Below are 11,810 nucleotides of genomic sequence, written 5' to 3' on the forward strand. Positions count from 1 at the left end.
TTGTCTCTGGAGCATGGCTGAGATGCCCCTGGTATGTGTAAAACATTTCAATTTTTTCCAACGTTCGGGAGGGATTCTTAAAAATACTAGTGGGAATCACTGGAGTGAATAATAAATACACAAAACAGCTTACTGCTTTTAGGAAAAAATTCTTAAAATATAATTCAGGACTTTTGATGCATAATGGCTCTGAGGAGTTTTATTAGCTCCCTGGCCTATGGGAGGCCATCCTCGCACTTGATTTGAGTTATCTCCCTGGCTGGGCAAGAGGCACTTAGGCACATCTTTGTGTCCAGAGCTTTCCCCACCCTTCTCAGGTCTGAGGGCTTGTCCATGTGGCGGTGTGTCTGGCCACTACCCCTGAAGACCCAATTGTTGCACCTGACCTTGGGACACTGCCCACCTTAATCTTCATTGGATGGGATTTTCCCCAGAATTTTTTGTTCCCCAATAAAAGTCCACTTCCTGCTGTGTTCTCTCTCTCTCTCTCTCTCTCTCAGGCCTCTTCAGTAAACCTCGCTACTATAATAGGTAGCTTGAGGCTGGAGGTAGGAGAAGCCGTCCTGGAGCTGGTTTAAAGGTAATTAGAGTCTGTCTCTTTAATTCAAACTCCCTTTTTTGATTTCTCATGTAGCTGAACCTTCATTTATGAAGCCTGTGCTGGCTGCAGGCTAAACTGGCCTTTATTTTGATTAACTTGAAAATGAGACTTTTTTTTTTCCCCTTTTTGCATCAGTCCAGTCCTAAAAATTGTTCATGAAATAGCTGAGCTAATATGGTTTTCATAATTTGCATCACAGTACTTAAGTGTAGAGCAGATGATAGCTAAGGAGAAGAGCCTGGGTGGAGGGCATTGTCAGGGCAGAGGGTCGTTTCCCTTCATCCTGTGAAAGTTCGTTGCAATAAACTGACAAAAATTAAATAGGACAGCAGGTGTGCAGAAATGGAATCACAGCTCTGGGAGAAGTCACAGGAGTGTGCTGCCTCAGCCCTACGCAGAAGCCGGGGAGAGGGAGAATGGGGGATGTAGACAATTTTGAGGGGTTGTGAATGATTACTGGGGGTGGGGGGAATGGTTTCTGGGATAGAAATTAGTTTGTAAAATTTCTCTTTGGAATCTGAATAAGCCAGGGGGGGCAGACGTGGAGTGACCAGGTGTGGTTCATTCCTCAGTCTTCTGAGACATGGAGTCACATGGTTTCAGGTGGGGATGGAAGGCATCTTTTGCAGTCTGCTCTTAAAAGCAGATAAGGGAATTCCACACTGGGGTGGGCAGAAGCAATTCACTTTGTTTAGCGTGCTCCAAACCATATTTTAGGGTTTCATTTTCTGGGCTCCAAGAGCAGAACCTGGCTCAAAGCAGAGGTTCAGTATGAGTACTGCTGTGTAAATGGGCTGTGGAGGATGTAGGGGCCTGCTGGTCTTGGTGGCTTTGCCTCAGGCCTGCGGGGTGGGGTGAGAAACTGATGTGACTCCATTTTTGAGAAACCAGCTTCTACCTTAAGGCCTGTCCAGAGGGAGGGGGTGTGACCCTTGTCCTTGGAGAAACCCACAGAGCTCTCCTAGGCACATACCCTGCTGAGTTGTTTAACAGGAGAGATCTGCAGTGCCAGGTGTCCCTGACTCAGTTTCGCTAGGTGAGGACCCACAGCAACACCCTAGTAACCACCAATCAGCATGAGACAGGGAAAATATCTGAAATGCCAGGTGACCCTCCCAGTAGTTTCGGTGATTGATAACATGTTAGGAAACCCTATAGTTTAGCAGTACACCCCTCCCGGCTTAAACCAATCAGTTCAAATGTATCTACCTCTTGAACTCACCAATCACCCTTACCCAATTTGTTCCCACCAGTGAATGTGCTAATCAATGTTAAGAGTTGTTGTTTGATTTTTCCCACGGTATGAAATGATTTGCTGTGTGATGTTGTGACACATAGAACCTATAAAATCCCCCAAAACCTATAAAATCTCACTGAACAAAGGACCGGGGCTCACTCCCTGGGACCACTGAGTCAGAAACGGTTGTGAGTCTAGGCTCGAGCTTGCAATAAAGACTGTTGTGTAATTGCATCGGATTCGGTTCCTGGAGATCTATTGGGGTTCCACAAATCTGGCACTACAGGGCTTTCTTCCTTGGGGTAGGGGTTGAAACGTGCTAGTGAGATGCCAGCTCCTGCTGGGTACAGTGAGTGGTACACCTCTAGCCCCAGCCACCCCAAAGGCTGAGAGGTTTGATGGATTGCAAGTTAGAAGCCAACCTGGGCAACATAGTGAGACCCTGTCTCAAAATAAACAGAGCTGGGGATGTGGCTCAGTGGTAGACCACTAGGTTCAAACCCCAGTGCCTTCTTTTTCATCACAAAACCACTGTTTGTGATTCCTGGGGGCCAAGTCTTAAACCTGTTAACACTCTGGGAAAAATCACCCTGTAGTCATTTCATGATATGCAGGCAAACAACACACAAAGCTGCACACCTTCAGTGGGGTGACCTGGGGGCAGGAACCCTGAGTGAGGGTCTGCTTCTGCCCCAGGAATTCTAGTATCATGGAGGAGCATGCAGGGACAGACACAGAGGGGGAAGGGACTTGCCCAAGGATGCACTGCTGGGATAGCACCTGGCAGGTGCCCATGAGTATGGAGGTAGGTGGCAGCTTCAGTTTTGCTCTTGTTGGAGGAGCTGGGTGACCTCATGCAAGTGGCAAGTCCATGCCTCTCTGTTCTTTACATAAAGGGAGTCAAAATAGACCAGTGCTGCTCCCCCCCCCCCACCCCACCCCATGTGCTGTGGATCGCACTCAGGGACTCTAGCTTGCCAGGCGCTCTACCACTGGGCCACATCCTTAACCAGGGAGTACCTCTAGTGTGATCTGGTCAAGTGGCCTCTGGAGGTGTGGCCTGGGCTAACCCCATGAGCCTGAACCCCCTATCAGTGGGCATCCAACTCAGGTGGTCTTTCAACAGCCTTGGGAACCCACAGAGAAGCCATCCCAGGGCCCAGGCAGGAGGTTTTACATAAGGACAAGAACCTGCCCACCACCTTCTGTGAGCAAGGTTCCCATTCCCCATCTTGGGTTTGAAGATCTTCTTGTGATTTTGCTTCCTCCAAAGCGATTCCCGGGAAAAACAGGCCCCATTTTCGCGGAGAGGGGCTTCGGGGTCTGGGGAGGATGACAGGGTTTTCTCGAGGTGCCATTGGTCTTCAAGGCCCGTAGCCCCCAGGTGATTCACTTGCCCGCACAGGGGGTTCTGGCCCACGCAGCCTCGGCACTGGGACGGCAGGGGGCGCTGCCGGCAAAGCATTGCTTCACGCGGGGCCTGAAAGCCGCATGCGCAGGGCGGACCGGGGTCCGGGAGCGGGCTCTGGACCTGGGGGCAGGCCCTTCTGCTGCGCTTTCAGCTCGCTCTCTCTCTGCAGGACCGGTGTCCCCCGCGCTGCAGTGCAATGCACTCTAACAAGTTGTTTATTACTGTGATGATTAAAGGTCCTCCTCGTAAACAGTCTGAAAATGCAGAAACAAGCCCTCGGGCTGCGGTGGCCATTCGGAGCAGGGTTCCTGCCTTTCTCGCTTACTAATGCTTTAGGGCTCTGGGCTTTAGCCTGGGATATGAGTCGTGTTCGCCCACTACGCAACCAACTCTGCCGCTGCCCACCTCTTGGTTCCCCAAGCAGAGGAGCCCCGCTTCAGAACGGGGGAGGGGATGGTGGTGGTGGTGTGGGGGAACTGCCTGGGCATCCTACGATTGTGCAACCGAGGGGCTGGGGGCAGCCCTCCATCTCTATTTGCTGGGGCCTTCTAGAGTCCCCCAGAGCTGTTGGGGACCGCTCTTGGAGGGATCTGCAGCCTGCAGGGCTCTGAAGGCGGGGGTGGTCCTACAGTGGGGTTACTACTCTTGTCCTGGTGGGGGGGAGGGGCGTCCTGCAGAGTGGGTAGATGTGGGGCCTGGTGCTGGCTTGGCTGTGGCCGGCCTTGGTCTGTGTAGCCTTGCTCACCTCTGGACACGGGTCTTTGAAATGATGATCCTGGCCAGCTGGGTCTGGCAGGCCCTGGGTGTGTGGATCCTGCCCATCTTGGTTCATGGCCCAGGCCTCTTTAGCAGAAGACAGAGCAACAAAGAGAAAAGTGTACATATACCTTTTATGGGGCTTGGAGAATTCAAAGGAAATGAAGACCCAAAGAAACTGTATATTTTTACACAAGGCCTGGTAAGGAAGTGGACAGACTTGGGGAAGTGTGATGGGGGTAGAAGCCTGTGATCTGATGGCGATGTTCTGGGGGAGCCTAGCAAGGCCCATTGGTTCAGGTTCTTCTGTGTCCCTGGGTCTTCAGAGGACTTCCCTCCCTTAAGGCCCTTGGCCTACTTCAGGAAGAGGGCAGTTGGACTGGAGGTGAGCTGACTTCCTGCTCCAGCTGTTTTCTCAGATGCTGAAGTGCCACCTGTTGGGGTGGCATATCCTGAACCCTATCAATGCTAAGGCCAAGGCCAGTGCCTTCAGCCCACACTCAGACTTGGGCAGGACTTCTTGGATGGGGGTCCTGAAGGGGTGCCTCTCTCTCCAGGCAGGAGCAAGGTGCTTCTCTTTCTCCTCCTGCAGGTAGAAGCTTGCTTCCTAGTACAGGAGGCTGGTTATCAGCCCTCCAAAGCAGTAAGTAGTTGGTAGCAGTCAGGCCACAGTCTTAATGTGGGGATCGGAGGCTTCACGTCATGGAGCTATTACCCAGGTAGCGCAGTCTGTCCTGTGGAACTCAGAGAGCTCCCAACCTCATATTCTCCACCCCGAGAGTGTCCCAACGGGCTTAGTAAGTATGGCTGAGGGTGGGACTGGGCCAGCATGTGTGGGGCAGGGGGCTGAGGGATGCTCATCTTCTTCCCCTGGTTCCCTCACCATCCTCACCTGTTTCTGGCACATGGGAAGAGCCCCAGCCCCACCTGAGCCATGACTCTACCCTGCCTGCTCTGGAGGCTCACCGTCTCTAGAGGGGATCTGCCAGTTTGCCTGTGGGCATGGCCAGTGTTCTCTTCTGGACTAGGGCAGGGACATGTTCCCCTGCCTGGAGAAGTGTCTGCCTTGCTTGGAGGGAGGAAGAGACCTCCTTCTCTAGGCTGCTTCATTCCAGGGTACAGGAGACTCTGGCTCCCTGGGGAGCGGCTGGGCTGCTTCTGCCCTCATTTGCCAGAACTGAGCTTTCCCTGTTGGTGGGTCATTTGGGCATCCTCCTTCCAGCGTGTGTTGCGGTCCGCATGACCCTGAGCACAGCCAGCCGAGGTCTGCTTGTGGTGGCCAGAGCAGTCCCCATCCAGGGACAGCCACTTTTCCAGAGGAAAACCCTGGAACCCACCCCCCAGCCCTGCCTGTGCCTTGAAGGTGGGAGCCAGGGGATGAAGTCAAAATTGCAGGGAGAGTAAACAGCTGAGGCCTGGCCTGGCTGCCCAGCCACAAAGCCACACTGTGAGGGCTGCCCTGGGAGCAGAAGGGCCCATTCAGTTCTCCCAGGACAGGATTCGCCTGCTAATCAGGCAGGGAGTACCCCAGTGGTGTGTGGGCTGCAGGAGGGGGCAGGAAGGGTGGGGCAGCTAGTGACCCTGCTTGGGGAGAGCCTGCTGCTTCTGACCAGCCAGAACTGGAAGTTTACCCCTAGCTCTGCAGACCAGCTGCTGTGGAACCCTGGGGGCTCCACGTCAGTGGTGCAAGGCCCTCTCTGGATTCCTGATGAGACTGCAAAGCCAGCACTGAGCGGGGACCTCGCGGATGCCAAACCCCTGCCCGGCCTTCCCACTGCCACCCCCTCAACGTCCTGCTGCCTGCAGTGGAACCCCTCAACTCCTGTGGCTGGCTGGAGGCAGTCGTTCCCCCTGTGCAGCACACTAGTAAGTGTGTTCAGGTCCTCCCTTTACCCCATCATGAGTCCCCTGTGCCATGTTGGAAGGCGCTGTTATTATCCCCACTGTACAGTCAAGGAAACTGAGGCTCGGCGGGTTAACTGGCTCACACAGGTCACACATGCTGGGGATGAGCCTTGGCCTGGGATTTTGTTTCTTGGGGGTGAGTGGGGCCCATGCACATGATGCTATGAGAAGCTCCCAGGGATTGGACTGTGTGACTCCCTCAGAGCCACAGCCCAGATAATCTCTTGCCACTACTCCACATGGCCTTTACATGTGGGGTCACTTGGCTGTGGGGAGGGAGAGTCCCTTAAAGTCATAGCATGAAGTCAGGACCACGAGGGGCCCTGGGCTTCTGGGAAAGGGACCTACTCTGTAGCACATCCAGGCCTGCCCATGACATCATTGTCCCATGTGGCAAGGGTGGCAGCTGAGAGTCCTTTCTAGATCCTTCCCAGTATTGGCTTGTTTGCTTAGAAATGGTCTGGGTGAAATAGAAACACAGAGACATACCAACACATCTACAGTCATCTGACCCTTTACAGAGGATCCCCAAACATAAAGCATTTCTAACAAATGGTGTTGAGAAAACTGGTTACCCATATGTAGAATAAAACTAGACCCTTATCTCTCACCCTGCACAAAAGTCAACTCAAAATTAAAGTCTTAAGAATTAGACCAGGGCTGGGGTTGTGGCTCAGTGGTAGAGCGCTTGCCTTGCGTGTGCGGGGCCCTGGGTTCGATCCTCAGCATCACATAGGAATAAATAAATAAAATGGGGGTGTTGTGTCCAACTACATCTAAAATATATATATAAGAATTAGATCAGAAACCATGCAACTGCCAAAAGAAAATGTAGGGTCAACACTCCAGCATATAGGGGCAGGCAATACCCTCTCCACAGGACCCCTAGAGCTCAGGAAATGATGCCAAGAGTTAATAAACGGGATGGCATCAAACTAAAAAGCTACTGCACAGCAAAGGAAGCAATCAGGAATGTCAAGAGAGAAACTACAGAATGGAGAAAATCTGTGCTGCTCTTCTGACAGGGTTAATATCTAGAATATATAAAGAACTCAAAGAACTTCACACCAACCCCCCCCCCCCATAGCCTAATAAATGAGCAAATGAATTAAACAGATACCTTTCAAAAGAAGAAATGCAAGTGGCCAACAAATTTATGAAAAAATGCTCAAAAGCATTAGCAATTAGGAAAATGCAAATCAAAACTACACTGAGATTTCGTCTCACTCAGTCAAATGGCAGCCATCAGGAACACAGACAGTGGTAAATGCTGGAGGAAAGGAGCACTTTCCACTGGTGGTGGGACTGTCAGTTAGTACAGCCACTGTGGAAATCAGTATGGAGGCTCTTCAACAGACCAGGCATGGAACCACCATAGGATCCAGCTACTCCACTCCTGGGTGTTTATCCTGAAGAACTAAAGTCATCACACTCCAGTGACACCTGCGTACCCATGTTTACAGCGGTTTCAATAGCCAAGCTATGAAACCAGGCTAGGTGTCCGTCAATGGATAAATGGATAAAGAAAGTGTTTATATACACAATGGAGTTTTTTTTTTTTTTTTTTAAGAGAGAGAGAAAGAGAGAATTTTAATACTTATTTTTTAGTTTTTTCGGCAGACACAACATCTTTGTATGTGGTGCTGGGATCGAATCCGGGCCACATGCATGCCAGGCGAGCGCGCTACCGCTTGAGCCACATCCCCAGCCCCACACACAATGGAGTTTTATTCAGCCATAAAGGAAAATGAAATTATGTCATTAGCAGGAAAACAGGTGGAACTTGAGAGCATGATGTTAAGCAAAATGAACCAAACTCAGAAGGTCAAGGGTCATATGTTTTTCTCATATGTGGAGGCTAGAGGAAAAGGGAAAGAAAGGTGGGGGAGGAGCAGGGACCTCATGAAAATCAAAGGGAGATCAGTAGAGAAAAGGGACCAAGGGGTGGGAGATAGGGAGGGAGGGGGAAGTGATATTGGGGCTGGGGAGTGATACTGGCCAAATTCGATTGTTATATTGTGAGCATGCACGAATAGGTAACAACAAATCCCGCTGGTATGTACTACTATAATGCACCAATAAAAAACGTGGAAAGAGAAAAAGAATGGTCTGGATGAGTTCTGGTGGAACCCTTAGGCTCATGTGAGGTCATCGGACTTTGTGCCCACTCCATTCTGTGCCTGGCCTGGAGCCCGGCCCTTAGTGGCACCTGCCTGGGCTTGTTTGGTAAATGGTCCCAAGGGCTGGGCTGAAGAGGTGAGCAGCTACTGCTTTAGTTAGGCCCTGGGCTGAGCCATGTATCTTGGACCTGCCCAGGACAGAGAGGGTGACCGGGGAGACAGTCAGAGGGATCCTGAGTCAGGGGGTCCTCTCAGGCACTCAGGCCCGCAGGCCGGTGTCTCAGGGATGAGGCATTGTGCAGCAATAGGCTGACTGTGGCTCGACCTGGGGCTGCAGCTGATGCTGGGGCTCCACTTGGTCCTTGTGGCTCCCTGTGATGGCTCAGTTGGTCCCTGACCTGGGCAGCAGCACACCAGCTATGGGAGGAACAAGACTCTCACTTCATGTGGCCTACAGGAGTCAGGAAGGGAGTTTGGGGGGGTCCCTACTGTCGGCTCCTTGTCCTCCCAGCAGAGACCTCTGCGCAGAAGCCCTCCAACGGCGAATTCTATGGGCATTATCAGGGGAGCATGGGGAAGGGAGGGCTGGGATCCTGTTGCTGCTTTCTCAAGGACTCAGAAGAATGCACTTGAACAGGTACAAAATGGATCAGGCTTGTTTCGCTAGCAGATTGTTCCCTAGGTAGTTCCCAGTTTGGATAGAAGACGTGGGTTGCTGTTCTGCAGGACAACCCTTGGGACCTGGGCCTGGGAGGCCTGCTAGGTGTTTCACTCCTGCCCAAGCAGGAAAGAGGCCTCGACTGGGGCCCTGTGAAGCTGGATGGAGCCCAGAGGGGCCTCCTCCCTGCAGGGACTCTGACCCTCGTGTGGGTTCCCCATTCTGCATTGGTTTTGAACGAGCCGTCACTGGGCAGATAGAATAGAAGAGAAAGTCTGGGAGTGAATGTGACTTTTTCTGCCTTGTGAGGTCCTATTGCTGAAGCTAGAGCCTCCGAGCTTCAGAGCTGCCAGGGCAGAGAGAGTGAGGCCAGCCCTGGGTTACCAGCAGCTAGGATTTGCTGAGAGACACATCACAGCTTCCTCAAGGGAGCTGAACTTGAACCCAGGCCTTCTGATTCTCCACCCAGGGCTCTTTCTGGAGGGGGAAATCTGAGTGACCAAATGAGATGCTCCTCAGATCTGAGTGTCCTGGAGCAAATTCATGCTTATTACATAAATAAAGTAATTTTTATTATTTTAAACCCACAGCGGCTTTACTAATTTGGTGGAGTGGATTCCTGTGCCTGGGGTGGACCTGTGTGGTCAGCAGGGACACCAGGGTCTTAGTATATCTGTTTTGCAGAGAAGGAAGCTGAGGTTCTGACCAGTAATGTGACCACCCACTGCATGTGATGTCAGTGGCAGAGCTGGCAGTGTCCCCACCACGTTGCCCCATGTGAGTTGAATGGACCATAGTCTTTGAATCTCACTTGATAATTTCCCTAAATGAAATTCAGTCTAGCTAAGTCCCCTGACACACCTTGGCCTGGCCACCCAACCTTCAAGCCCCTGGTGCACACAGCAAGCCCCCTCTAGCCAGCCTGCACTGTCCCCAGCCCTTGCTCTGAGTCCTTGCTGTCCTGATGAGGGAGAGACTCAGTTCAGCTCTGGAGGACAGGCCTAATTTCTCCCAGGGACACGTGGGCACTTCTACAGTGCCTGCATGTCCCTCAGGGCTGGAGCCACCATGAACAGACCTCCCCGGGGTTTGTGCTGCAGCCAGGTTGCACAGCCCTGGGGCAGAGTTTTAATGATTGAACCAAGAAGGTGGTGGGTGAGTGGATGGAGAGAAGTGCCGCCCACGGCCAGGAGTGGTGCGTGGTCTCAGCTGCCCGCCAGGCCGTTTTCCTGGATGAGTTGGTAATGTGCCGATGTTGGCTCACTGCCAGCGGCAGAGTTTAGATCCCCAGTGCATCCGACTTCGCGGGGCTGCTGGACTGTGTACTGCAGAGGACACCTCTGAGGGGGCGCCTGGCTTGAGCTTTGCACATTCCTGCTCTACGGCTTGCTCGTGTCGGTCCCCAAAGGCTCGCGTGCTGGAAGCTTGGTCCCCAGTGTGGTGCTGTGGAGGTGGTGGAACCTTCATGGAAGGTGGTGAGGCCATTGGGGGCACTTCCCTTGGGAGGGATGAATACAGCTTTTGTGGGACCATGACTCGTTCCTGAGAACACATAAAATGAGTGAACCTTGCCCCTGAATCCTTTTGACTTCCTCTGGCCCTGGGATCTTTTCTTCATGAGCTTTTACCATTGTGCTGCCATTTGCCATGAGGCCCTCACCTTTGCCAAACAGATGGGACCACCAGATATTGGACTTTTGGCTTCCAAAACTATGAGCTAAATAAACCTCTTTTCTTTATAGTTTCTAGTCTCAGGTATTTTGTTATAGCAACAAAAAGTGGACTAAGAGGCCCCCATCAGCGGAATAGCCTGGGCAGGGTGGGGATGGAGGTGGGGCTTGTCTTTGTGCCCACAGTGTCTGCTTGACCCTGATGTTGCTGGCTATGTGGCCTGAGCACCACTTAACCTCTACTCCTGCTTCTACCCTGGCTCAGCATCCTTTAGGTCCTCTCCAGTCTGCATTGATCAGAGTCTGTGATCCCATGAATACAGTGCATCAATTAAACAGCATCCTCCGCAGGAAGAGCTTTGATTTCCTTCCTCATCTCTGACAGGTGGCATTATTGATGTTACTGCCTGGTGAAAGCTGTGCCCATCCTCCCCTGCAAGGGGTGTCTCTTGTTTGCAGTGATTTATTGCACTTCCACATTGACTGTCACAAGGAACTGCATATTTATTCAAGCGTAGAAGTTGGTTCCCCCAACATACATGCATGAAGGAAAAATGGAAGAGCAAGAGCGTGGAGGTCCCAGCCAGCTGGGGAGGCTTCCTTGGTCTCCCAGCTCGTTGGCCTCTGCCCAAATGGGCATCTTGAATCAATTTACTCACGACTGACAAGAAAGCTGGAGGTAGATTAATTTTGGAAATTGATGAGCAATTTAAAAAAGAGTTTGTAGGGTGCTTCTGCTGCCAGGCACTGTGCCAGGGGCTGGAGGGCAAAAGTGAAGAAAAAATAGGTGGCAATCTCAAGGCTGTGGGGGAGGGAGACGAAAACGGAAACTCTTGCGAGTGGGGAGGAATGAGAAGCTGGCACCAGCACAGAGCAGATGGGGTGCCCTATAGATGGGGCCTCACATCCCAGCAACTCTGGAGGCTGAGAGAGGTCAGTCTCAGCAACTTACTGAGGCCTGGTCTCAAAATTAAAAAAAAAAAAATAAGTGGGCCCTGGCAGGCAGGACAGGAGGGTGGCCAGCAAGGGAAAGGAGCCTGGGGCTTGGGGGGGTGCGTGGATGCTTCTGCTCAGCTGTGGAGCGGGCAGAGCAGGATGAAAGGAGATGATGGGCAACTGTCCTGGGCACAGCAGCACCTGTGAAGAGAGAGCTGACCGGCCAAGTCTCAGCCAGCTCAGCTCTTCCCTTCAGGGGTGGGGAGAGATGAGCAGTCTTTCATGGGGGCTCTGGGTCGCTGCCTGGGTTGGCAATCTCATGTGATGACTGGTGGAGCTTGCACCCAGTGTAGGTGGTATTAGTTCCTTCCCTGAAGTCAATAAACACATCATACAGACATCTCATGAATGAATTAAAAAGTACCAAATGGTCAGCCTTCATGGGTATCTGCTGTCTCTGGCCCTTGGAGTAGGGCATCTGCTCTGAGTTACAGGAAATGGTTTGGCCCCTGAAAC

Source organism: Marmota flaviventris, chromosome 4 (assembly GCF_047511675.1).
Source record: "Marmota flaviventris isolate mMarFla1 chromosome 4, mMarFla1.hap1, whole genome shotgun sequence".
Taxonomy (NCBI): Eukaryota; Metazoa; Chordata; class Mammalia; order Rodentia; family Sciuridae; genus Marmota; species Marmota flaviventris.